Source organism: Carcharhinus amblyrhynchos, chromosome 26 (genome assembly GCF_965287045.1).
Source record: "Carcharhinus amblyrhynchos chromosome 26, sCarAmb.v2.hapA, whole genome shotgun sequence".
Taxonomy (NCBI): domain Eukaryota; kingdom Metazoa; phylum Chordata; class Chondrichthyes; order Carcharhiniformes; family Carcharhinidae; genus Carcharhinus; species Carcharhinus amblyrhynchos.
In genome coordinates this window covers 19,211,760-19,222,889 of record NC_137349.1, presented here as the reverse complement: position 1 = coordinate 19,222,889, position 11,130 = coordinate 19,211,760, and the positions used below count along the sequence as shown (strand labels likewise).

At 42.0% G+C, this 11,130-nt stretch overlaps 1 pseudogene across 1 annotated transcript; it reads right to left on the bottom strand.

Annotated features, from left to right (window-relative positions):
* Positions 1-4,529: 4,529 nt before the first annotated feature.
* Positions 4,530-10,694, bottom strand: LOC145358905 (uncharacterized; annotated as a pseudogene). Its single transcript, XR_013889522.1, has 5 exons — positions 10,526-10,694; positions 8,575-8,753; positions 5,902-6,225; positions 4,960-4,981; positions 4,530-4,871 (listed from the first exon to the last, which is right to left on the bottom strand). The product of XR_013889522.1 is annotated as an uncharacterized LOC145358905 (transcript).
* Between the last annotated feature and the right edge of the window lie 436 nt (positions 10,695-11,130).

The window sequence follows — 11,130 nt, the reverse complement described above, 5'->3', positions numbered from 1 at the left end:
GGGACAATTATGCTCCTGCAGTAACAACACTACTGCGCAGCTACATGATGTAAATATGTTTCTTAAAGGCACAGTATCGTCACACAACTGAGTAAGTGCCACGTGATACCACTGTCAATGAAACCCTTCTTAAAATAATCCAACCACAGAAGTAGATGCTGCTTAGATTTGGCAGGTGGAATTTTAGGCATCCGTGTAACAGTAGGGGAAAGGATAATTGGTCATGAGGTTTTTGCCTGAATTGATAAATGTATTACCAAAACACTAGTGCCACAATACTGGATTCACAGCAGTGAATTATGATCACAGGGTACAACCCTGAACATATTTTACCATTTATGTTGTAATTGATAATGGAACAGACTAAAACAGCCCTCACTGATATGCATCATCCTTCAGCCTACACAGTTTGTGGGCTAACTCAGACAAAATAATTCTATTTTCATGCAATTTTAATACAGTAATTAGTATGATATCCAATTCTGTTATATGAGTCAAGCTGGTAGTTTACCTCGATCTGAAGGCTCAGAACAACATATATTGTGCAATGTCTCAAATATATGCTTCTTTTTCCTGTTCATGTGATGTGAACCTCACTGGCTGGGCGCATCCCTGTTTGCACTTGAGAAGGTGGTGGTGAGCTGCCTTCTTGAACCACTGCAGTCCATGTGATGTAGGTACACCGACAGCGCTGTGAGGGAGGGAGGGGATTTTGACCCAGCAACAGGGAAGGAATGGTGATATAATTCCAGATTGGGATGATGTGTGACCTGGAGAGGAACTTACAGTTTCCCACTTGTTCATTCTCCCTGTTACCTAGATGGTCACTGTTTGAAAGTTGCTGGAAAAGGAACCTTGGCGAGTTGTTACAATGATGCTTGGAAATGGCATACACTGTCACTACTGTGCACCAGTATTGGAGAGAACGAATATTTAAAGTGGTGGAGAGGCTGGCAATCAATTGGGGCTGCTTGGACAGTGTCACCCTTGCTGAGTGTTGGAGGAACCTCTGCAGTGATGCCTCAGGACTGAGATAATTGGCCCCCAATAATCACAACCATCTTATTTTACAACAAGCATGAGGACAACTTGTACAGAGTTTCCCCCCCGATTCCCATTGATTTTGGATTTGCTTGGGCTCCTTGAGGTGACACATGCTCAAGCATTACCTTGATGTCAAGAACAGTCCCTCTTATATCATGTGGAATTCAGCTCTTTTATCCATGTTTGGACCAAGGCTGTAATTGGGTCTAGGGCCAAGTGGCCCTTTCAGAACTCATTGATGTGTGGGTTAATGTTCAATAAGTGCCACTTGATAGCACAGTTGATAACACCTCCCATTGCTTAGCTGATGATCAAAAGTAGACTCAATGGGCAGAGTTTTCCCATCCCGCCCACCGCAGAAATTGTAGTGGACGGGGACAGATCATACAAAAGTCCATTGACCTCAGGAGGGATTTTCCAGCCTTGAGGCAAGCGCAGATGGAAAATCCTGCCTAATATATGCAAGAGAATTATTTAAAGATTTATCAAAGTAAGTAAAGTAAGAATTGAAAGTTGTAACCAAAATTCAGGAGTCAAAGAGTTAATTGAGAAATTCTGAAACCTCCTGTCAACTAGCAATTTATTGGCAAAAGGCAAAAAGCAGAGGAAACATATCAAAAGTTAACTGAGAAGTGTGTAAATGTGAAGTAGGTCAAAGCACACTGGATCTCTAGCATCTCAAGATGCTCAAGATAAAATGTGTTTAGCTTCTGGGGAATAGCAGAGCAAAGTGAGAATTAGCTGTGAGTCTGCAGTTAGGAAACTATGCGTACAACCAACCACAAAGTAATATCCATCAGATGCTGAGGTTGTAACCCAGCTCACAAGTGTGGAGATCTCACAGCACAAATGACAAGTTTAATCAGACGATTGGCAGATAAATAGTTCAAAATGACCTTTAGAGTTTACACCTACATCCTTCCAAGCTCACCCCAAAATAATACCCATTAGTAAATTTACAACTTAGTTGTTCCAACCTTCAAAGTTCTGCACCTCTGCATTGGTGGGTTTTTAGTATGCTGAGCTTATAGTGCCTCTCAGAGATAAAAGTTCAGTTCCTGAATAAATCACACAACATGTATATTTATTGAATACAAGTCTAGGTCTGACTGGCAATGAAGCAGCTTTTAATATGACTGGTATTCTGTTGGACACGACGGAAAGGGATGAAATTTTTAAAATATAACTCTTAAATCTTTACAAGTCTCGGAACACCAATCTGTTGAGTCTAGATGTTCTAGTGTATGGGTCACAAAAAGTTAGTATGCAGGTACAGCAAGTGATTAAGGAGGACTGATACCCTTTATTGGGAGAAGAATTGAGCATAAAAAGATATGCTTCAGTTATTCAGGATGTTAATTCAGTGCAGGTTAGGTTGATTGGCCATGCTAAAATTGCCCTTTAGTGTCCTGAGATGCGTAGGTTAGAGGGATTAGTGGGTAAATAGGTAGGAATATGGTGCCAGGGCCTGGGTGGGATTGTAGTTGGTGCAGACGCAATGGGCCAAATGGCCTCTTTCTGCACTGTAATGTTTCTATGATGTTGATGAGACTGTATCTTGAATATGGTGCCTGGTTTTGGTCTCCTTATTTAAAGATGGATGTAAATGCATTGGAGATGGCGCAGAGGAAGTTTACTAATTTGATATCTGAATTGAGTGGTTGGACAGACTGGGCTTCTTTCCACTGGAGTTCAGAAGAGTGAGGGATGAAGTATAGAAAATCCTGAACCATCTCCATAAGACCATAAGAACAAAATTAGGCCACGCAGCCCATCGCATCTGCTCTGCCATTCAATCATGGCTGATATTTTTCTCATTCCCATTCTCTTGCCTTTTCCCCATAACCCCTGGTTCACTTATTAATCAAGAGCCTATCTATCTCTGTCTTAAAGACACTCAATGACCTGATCTCCACAGCCTTCTACAGCAAAGAGATCCATGGATTCTCTGACTGAAGAAATTCCTCCTCATCTGAATTTTAAAGATGACCGTCTGACGTAGAGTCAACTAGACTTGAAACGTTGGCTTTATCCTCTGTCCACAGATGATGTCAGACCTACTGAGATTTTCCAGCATTTTTCTGTTTTTGTTTCAGATTCCAGCATTCATAGTATTTTGCGGATGGATATGAGGATATTTCCTCAGTCAGGCAAGGGATTCAGAGGTTATCGGGGACAGATGGGAATGTGGAATTCAAAACACAAGTAGATCAGCCAAGAGGCCTACTCCTGTCCACCATCTACAGAGCACAATTCAGGAATGTGATGAAATACTCTCCACTTGCCTGGATTAAAGCAATTCCAACAACACGCAAGAAGAAAACAGCCCAATTGATTGAAACCCCTCCACAAACATTCACTCCCTCCACTGCTGCCGAACAGTGGCAGCTGTGTGTACCATCTACAAGCTGCACTTCAGGAACTCACCAAGGCCCCTTAGACAGTATCTTCCAAATGCATGACCACTCCCAACTAGAAGGACAAGGCATCAACACATGAAAACACCACCATCTGGCTGTTTCCTCTAAGTCACTCACGATCCTGACTTAGAAATATATCACCATTCCTTCACTGTCACAGAGTCCAAACCCTGGAAGACCCTCCCTATCAGCACTGTGGGTGTACCTACACCTCAAGGATTGCAGCGGTTCAAGGCAGCAACTGCGCACCACCTTCTAAAGGGCAACTAGAGGTTGGAAAGTAATAGCTGGTTTAGGCAGTGATGCCCATATCCTGTAAATGGATACAAAAAACCTGCCAATTTCAGGATGAGCGTTCAGTTGCCCACGTCTCTCCTTGTACTGTTGGCTGTGCTAAATGGAGGTGTGCAGTCCATCTGGAAACTATGATGGCAGGCCAACAAGCTAAGACCGAAACTGCACTGATCTAATCACCACCCCACCCCGTCTCCCACCCTCCCCTTACCCAAAAAAACCCTGCAAATCATTTGTCCCCATTGCAATATTCAACTTGTTTCTGCGATAGCTCTTAAATCATGCAGATGATTCTGTGTTGCACCCTAAAATAGTGACCCTTTACTGTACCTGCCCTTAATTCATTATACTTTTTTTTAAAATGGGGTACAAAGAACAAAGAAAATTACAACATAGGAACTGGCCCTCCTGCTGCCCAACTAAACTAAAACCCTCTAAACTAACCCAACTAAACTATCTACACACCCTTTCCCAGACTCCTCAACCACCAAGTCCTTCTCTTTGGTGAATACTGACACAAAGTACTCATTTAATATCTCACCCATTTCCTCTGGCTCCACACATAGATTCCCATTAGGGTGTCTGCATTTAATAAATGCATTCTTTAGTGAAATACCACTTATTCCACATGTGAGCAATTTTTTGTGTGATGCTGGTAAAATAGTTAAACAACAGAATGATATTTCACTGTAAACTCATTTTATTTTTTTTCACTTTTCCACTATACAAAATGACCGGCATCACAGATTCAGTGATTGATACAAAGGTTCTTTAGTATTGGAGGTTAAGATCCAGCAAGTTCCCCTTTCGCTTGGTCTGCCTCAGGCCCCCCACACTACTGGGTTTTGGGATCAAGTCTGACAACTTATGGGATTGGTGAATGAGTGAGGCAGGACAAGCATCTAGAGGATGGGAAACCCTCTGGTAGTACGAGGGGTACAGGGCAGGATGAACATTCAGGTTTGGAGCACGGATTCCAAAATGTGACTCCGGCAGAAAAGCACTTGCCAAAGCCACGTGACGTTGAATTTGTTCTTGAAGATCTGCACCGTTTTGTTGCAGAGCAGAACATTCTGGTAGCTGAATGCTGACATTTTCATCCAACAGCCCAACCTTTTCAATGGATCCTGCAGGAAAGATTATTTAGAGGATAAGATTATTTGTTTACAGAATGACAAATCGAAATGCAGGCGGTCAAAACCCTCTCTGTTCTGCAGAAACATGTGACCGAGGTTCATTCCTGATCAATCCCTACAAGCCTCAGGCTAGTTGTTCAGGCAGGTTCCAAATGAAAGCCACATATTTCAGTTTGGTTATGGAATAATTAAGTGAAGTGTTGAAGGAATTATTCTAGATTTCTCTTACAGGTCACCCTAGATAATACCAGTCTTTAACCTGTACCTTTTACTGAGGTGGACATGATGTGGAGATGCCGGCATTGGACTGGAGTAAACACAGTAAGAAGTCTCACACCACCAGGTTAAAATCCAATAGGTTTATTTGATAGCAAAAACCACTAGCTTTTGGAAGGAACAGTGTTCCGAAAGCTTGTGGCATTTACTATCAAATAAATCTGTTGGACTTTAACCTGGTATTGTGAGACCCTTATTGTGTTTACCCTCTTTACTGAGGACAGTGCAGCATTCTTATACAGTTACGAAAAAGACCCATCTCAGTTTTAAGTTAAGTTTTATTTATTAGTCACAAATAAGCTTACATCAACACTGCAATGAAGTTACTGTGAAAATCTGCTTGTTGCCAAACTCCGGCACCTGTACACTGAGGGAAAATTTAGCACGGCCAATGCACCTAACTAGCATGACTTTCATACTGTGGGAAGAAACTAGAGCACCTGGAGGAAACCCACACAGACATGGGGAGAATGTGCAAGCGTCACACAGACAGTGACCCAAGCCAGGAATCAAACCTGGGTCCCTGGCACTGTGAGACAGCAGTACTAACCACTGTGCCACCGTTCCAACCCATACGTCCCCCAACACTCCAGTTCTGATTTATTGCTACTTTACTATGAGGTAATTGACAACATGTGACAACAAAAGCAGGAACAGGAAGTGAGATGAAAACATACAAGAATTACATGCTGCACACAATCATTTCAGATAGAAATACAAACCACGAAGATACATTCTGAAGAGGGAATCTGTAACCATGCAGTCCTTAGTTTCTTACCTACGTTTGCTGTAACAATATGCTTTGCTGGCTTTTCTTTCTCAAACTGCTGTGTAGCCAGAATTGTGCTTCGAATTACAGCTGTTGAAGTGTTCTCCATGGAACCACAGAATTCCGCATCTTTTTGTCGGATGTGATGTTTGTCTTTTTCCATTTGGATTTTTCTTTCTCTCCTGTCACCTCTCTTGATCCAATGACTTTCTTTTGTTACAAGCTCATCTTTCTCTGAAATGCGTTGGTGCTTACGGTACTTGGCTCGTCTATTTTTGAACCAGACCTAAGTTGGGTGAACAATTCGTGTTGTTGTTTTAACTTATTCAATATATATCTAGGGTCTTTCCAATGGTCATTTTTGAAATGTGAAGTACATATGTGCCAATATTCAGAAGCAGCCACATATCCACATCATTGGAGAATCAGAAAATAACTCAATTCCCTCTTCAAGGACTCTGCAAAGATGGTATTTACTGCACGGACAAACAATCTACTCTATGATTTTGAGCATGAGGAATTTGTTATGTTGCCTCAGTTCAGAATTAGATTATTCAGCCTGGACTTGCACTGACTGCACTTCACCCTCACTGCTACTAAAACTCTCCACACTTACAACACCTCTAAATTCAACTTCGCTAATGTCTCATTGTCAGTCTCCAAAGTCCCACAATTCCCAAAACCTGGCTGCTCACCAGTCAGTCTATTCTCAGCAGACAACTGTGAGGATCCTAAAAAACAAACAAAAAATGCTGGAAAATCTCAGCAGGGCTGGCAGCATCTGTGGAGAGAGGAACAGAGTCAATGTTTCGAGTCCGTACGACTCTTAGAATCATAGAATCCCTATAGTGCAGAAAAAAGGTCATTTGGCCCATCGTATCTGCACCAACTCTCCAAAAGAGCATCCCACTCAGGCCCACCCCTATCACCTTAACTCTGTACGTTTACCATGGCTAATCCCGCTAACCTACACACCTTTGGCGTGTGGGAGGAAATTGGAGCACACGGAGGAAACTCACGCAGACATGGGGAGAATGTGCAAACTCCACAGACACAGTCACCCAAGGCTGGAATTGAACTCGGGCCCCTGGCACTGAGAGGCAGCAGTGCTAACCACAGTGTCACCATGCCTACCAAAACTCAGCTGCTCACACTCTTTGTTGCTTGTCATTCAGCCAACTTCTTTTCCATGCTGCCATTGTCACTGTTATCCCGTGGGCTTTAACTTTGCTGACAAGCACACTATGTGGGACTTCATCAAATGGAAGTCTATCGCCCACATGACCCTGAACAAAGCTCTCCCTGAGCACATCACAAACTCAATCAAGTTAATTAAACACAATTTATTGTTAAGAAATTTGTGCTGCCTTTCCTTATTGTATCCTCTTTTTGTCTAACCTCTCCTGGGTTATTGTATTTAATTGCTATCCCAGCACTGATGTTCAATCATTTAGCCTGAAGTTGATGGGCTTATCTTTTACATGCATTCTTTGAACAAGGATATAACAGTTTCAGTTCTCTAGTTTTCTGACGCCACCCCTGTATCTAAAGGAGGGCGGGAAGGTGATGACCAATACCTCTGCAAATCTCACTCTTACTTCGCTCAGCAGTCTCAGATGAATCCCATCTGGTCCTGGTGACTTATCAGGCTTTCTAATATGGTAAGAATCATAGAATCCTACAGTGCAGAAGGAGGCTATTCAGCCCATCGAGTCTGCACCAACCACAGTCCCACCCAGGCCCTATCCTCATGACCCCATGCATTTACCCTAGCTTGTCCCCCTTTGACACTAAGGGCAATTTACAAAGCATATTGTCAATCCACCTAACCTGCACACCTTTGGACTGTGGGAGAAAATCATAGCATCTGGAGGAAGGCCACACAGACACAGGGAGAATGTGCAAACTCCACACAGACAGTGATCCAAGCTGGGACTTGAACCTGGGTCTCTGGCACTATGAGGCAGCATTGCTAACCACTATGCCACCACTCTGCCCCAATACCTCCTTTCTATTGATGTTTAGCCCTTCCAGTATCCTACCTCCCTCCTCTTCCATCATGACTTTAACAGACTCTTTTCCCTTGGTAAAGACAGATACAAAATACTCATTTGGTACCTCCACCATGCCGACTGCCTCCATGTTTTAATCCCCCTTTTTAGTCCCTAATTGACCTCCATTTATTATCATCCTAAATATTTATAACTGTTCCTCAACTTTCAGTAAACACTAATTTACTATTCTATGTATTCTCAATTTCTCTTTATAAAAACACAAGTGGAAAATATTCATTTCACAAAATATGTTAAAATAATTTCTCAGTTTCACTTAGCTGGAAAGTTAGACATTTTCCACAATGATGAATTGTATTTTCTAATTGGCTAACAGGAGTGCATCGTCATTGAAAGAATGTTACATTTTCCTTTCAATCCATCCCATTGATAGTATAGAGCTCTGGTATAACATAGCTCTATTATGTGTGGAGTGCTATCTGTCTGTTACTGAACTGGCCATGTCCTTGCCCAACACTGGGTAGTCTCAATGATGGCAATTTTGGTATCCAGACGTACAATTACCCATCCAGAAGGTTGACTCTCAGGAATTATATCAGGCAGTTTGTACTCTCTAAATTTACCTGAATTCTTGCCTCTGGAAGATCAATATACATGGCAAGCCTCTCCCTCATCTCCACGTCAGGATAGTGTGTTTTCTGAAAAGCTCGCTCCAATGCCTCCAGCTGCTGAGTTGTAAAGGCTGTTCTGCTCCGTCTCTGTTTCTGATGACAACTGCCATATGTTGCCTCTAGGATTATTTCTGCAAACCATCAATTAAGCAAGATAAAATCTGAATAACTCTGTCTTCCAAAGCAAGGCTGACATCACCTCTTACACTTTTGAACAACAACAATGATACTTCCATAATTTTGTTTTTAAATTGTGGTTGTAAATGACATTGATATTTATTGCCTTTCCCTCACTGATAAGTGTAGGAAGGAGTGGTCCACCTTCTAGTGATCGTTTTCCTTTACACTTCAAACTTCATTAAAAGTCACCAACTTAGCGTGAATTAGAATTGTGTACAGGAAAGACCAGATGAGAGTAGAAGGTATTTTTCTGCAAAGACTATTGGTTAACCAGATTGGTTTTATCTTGTTGAAATTTTGGATGCCAATCATAAGATATGGGGGCAGAATTAGGCTGTTCGGCCCATCAAGTCTGCTCCACCATTCAATCATGGCTGACATGATTCTCACCCCCATTCTCCTGCCTTCTTCCCATAACCCTCGATCCCCTTATTGATCAAGAACCTTTCAATCTCTGTCACTCAATGACCTGGTCTCCACAGCCCTCTGTGGCAATGAGTTCTGCAGATTCACCACCCTCTGGCTGAAGAAATTCCTCCTCATCTCAGTTTTAAAGGAGGGCTCCTTCACTCTGAGAACACTTGAGTTCTAGCCTCTCCCACTAGTGGAAACATCCTCCCCGTGTTCACTCTATCTACGCCTCTCAGTATTCTGAGAATTTCAATTAGATCCTTTTAAACTCCATCGAGTGTAGACTCAGTCTCCTCAACTGCTCCTCATATGACAAACCCTTCATTCCTGGAATCATCCTTGTGAACCAAAATTACTAAATTTGTTGAATTAAGCTCAACTGTCTTAACATAAGAATATAAGAACATCTTGTGAGTTGAACTCATGACCTCTAGATTTCTAGTGCAGTATCGTTATCATTACTGTTCCACATCCAAATATGACAGAGTGCAAAGTAAGAGCACATTTGATTTGTGTCTAATGTCTGAGCCTTTACTGAGTGCCCAAATTACTCCACAGTGCCAGGAGAGGTCAGTAATAAGGATGGGTACTTGCACCTTGATGGGTGGGAACAGAGCAAGAGGAAAACTGTTATCCTGCAGAGAGAGAGAGAGAGAGAGGGAAAAATTGAACTTTTGAGAGGACAAATTTAGATTAAAATGTGACCAGAGTCAAAACAGAAAATGAAACAGCAAAAGCAAGATCCCAGCCTCGAAGAAACAGTGGCGAATATAATGAGAAAGTCAAAAATTCCAGTTGAATATCTAAAATCTGTTCTCAAAAAGTTTGGCCTATGTAATGAATGATAGAAACTTATAGGAAACACAATGTTTAAAGAGAAGGAGAAAGATTATTAAAAATACAGAATGGTTGTGAAATTAACATGGCGGATCTCCTGTGCATTATAGAAATTGCCCAATTATAATATTTAATCAAATCAATGGAAATGGCAATGGATGGGGTGGCACAGTGGCAAGCACTGCTGCCTAACAGCGCCAGGTCCCTGGGTTAGATTCCCAGCTTGAGTGACTGTCTGTGCGGAGTTTGTACAGTCTCCCCATGTCTACATGGGTTTCATGCGGGTGCCCCAGTTTCCTCCCACAGTCGGAAAGACTTGCTGGTTGGGTACATTGGCCTCTCCCTCAGTGTACCCAAACAGGTGCCGGAGTGTGGCGACTAGGGGATTTTCACAGTAACTTCATTGCAGTGTAAATGTAAGCCTACTTGTGACACTAGTAAATAAAGTTTAAACCTTTCAATAATAAATACTCACCAGCTAAGTGTTCAGCCACTGTGAGGGTTTGAATAAATGGCTGCTGCCCTCCTGACTGTGTTTGCTCCAACTGGTTATTCACCTGCTGATGTAAGTAAAACCCTGCAGCCAGAGGGTTTGTGCTCTGCAGGCGATGACTATTCCCTCTGTAATAATACACCATGTTCATTTTCTTCAGCAGAGAGGTGAAATATACCTCCCAATTCAATACCTAAAAGAGAAAAAATATGGAATTATTTTTCTGGATGAGTTAGATTATAAAATGTAAATGTTATAAAATGTAAATATTATTCCTGTTTGGTATCTTCTCCCCTTCTCCTTGTGCCTTCACTGTTTAGAGAGGAGACAGAATGATCGCTCTATTCTGGAATGCAGAATAGTGTTTGCAATTGGCAGAACATTCATTAGCAGAAGTGAACTTTATACAGCATCACAGATCGTCATCCTTTAAAAAAAAAGCCTGGATGAGCACTTGGCATGTCATAACATTCAAGGCTATGGGTTAAGTGCTGGTAGATGGGATTAGGTGGGAGTTCAGGAGTTTCTTGCGTGTTGGTGCAGACCCAATAGGCCAAAGGGCCTCTTCTGCATTGTACGATTCTATG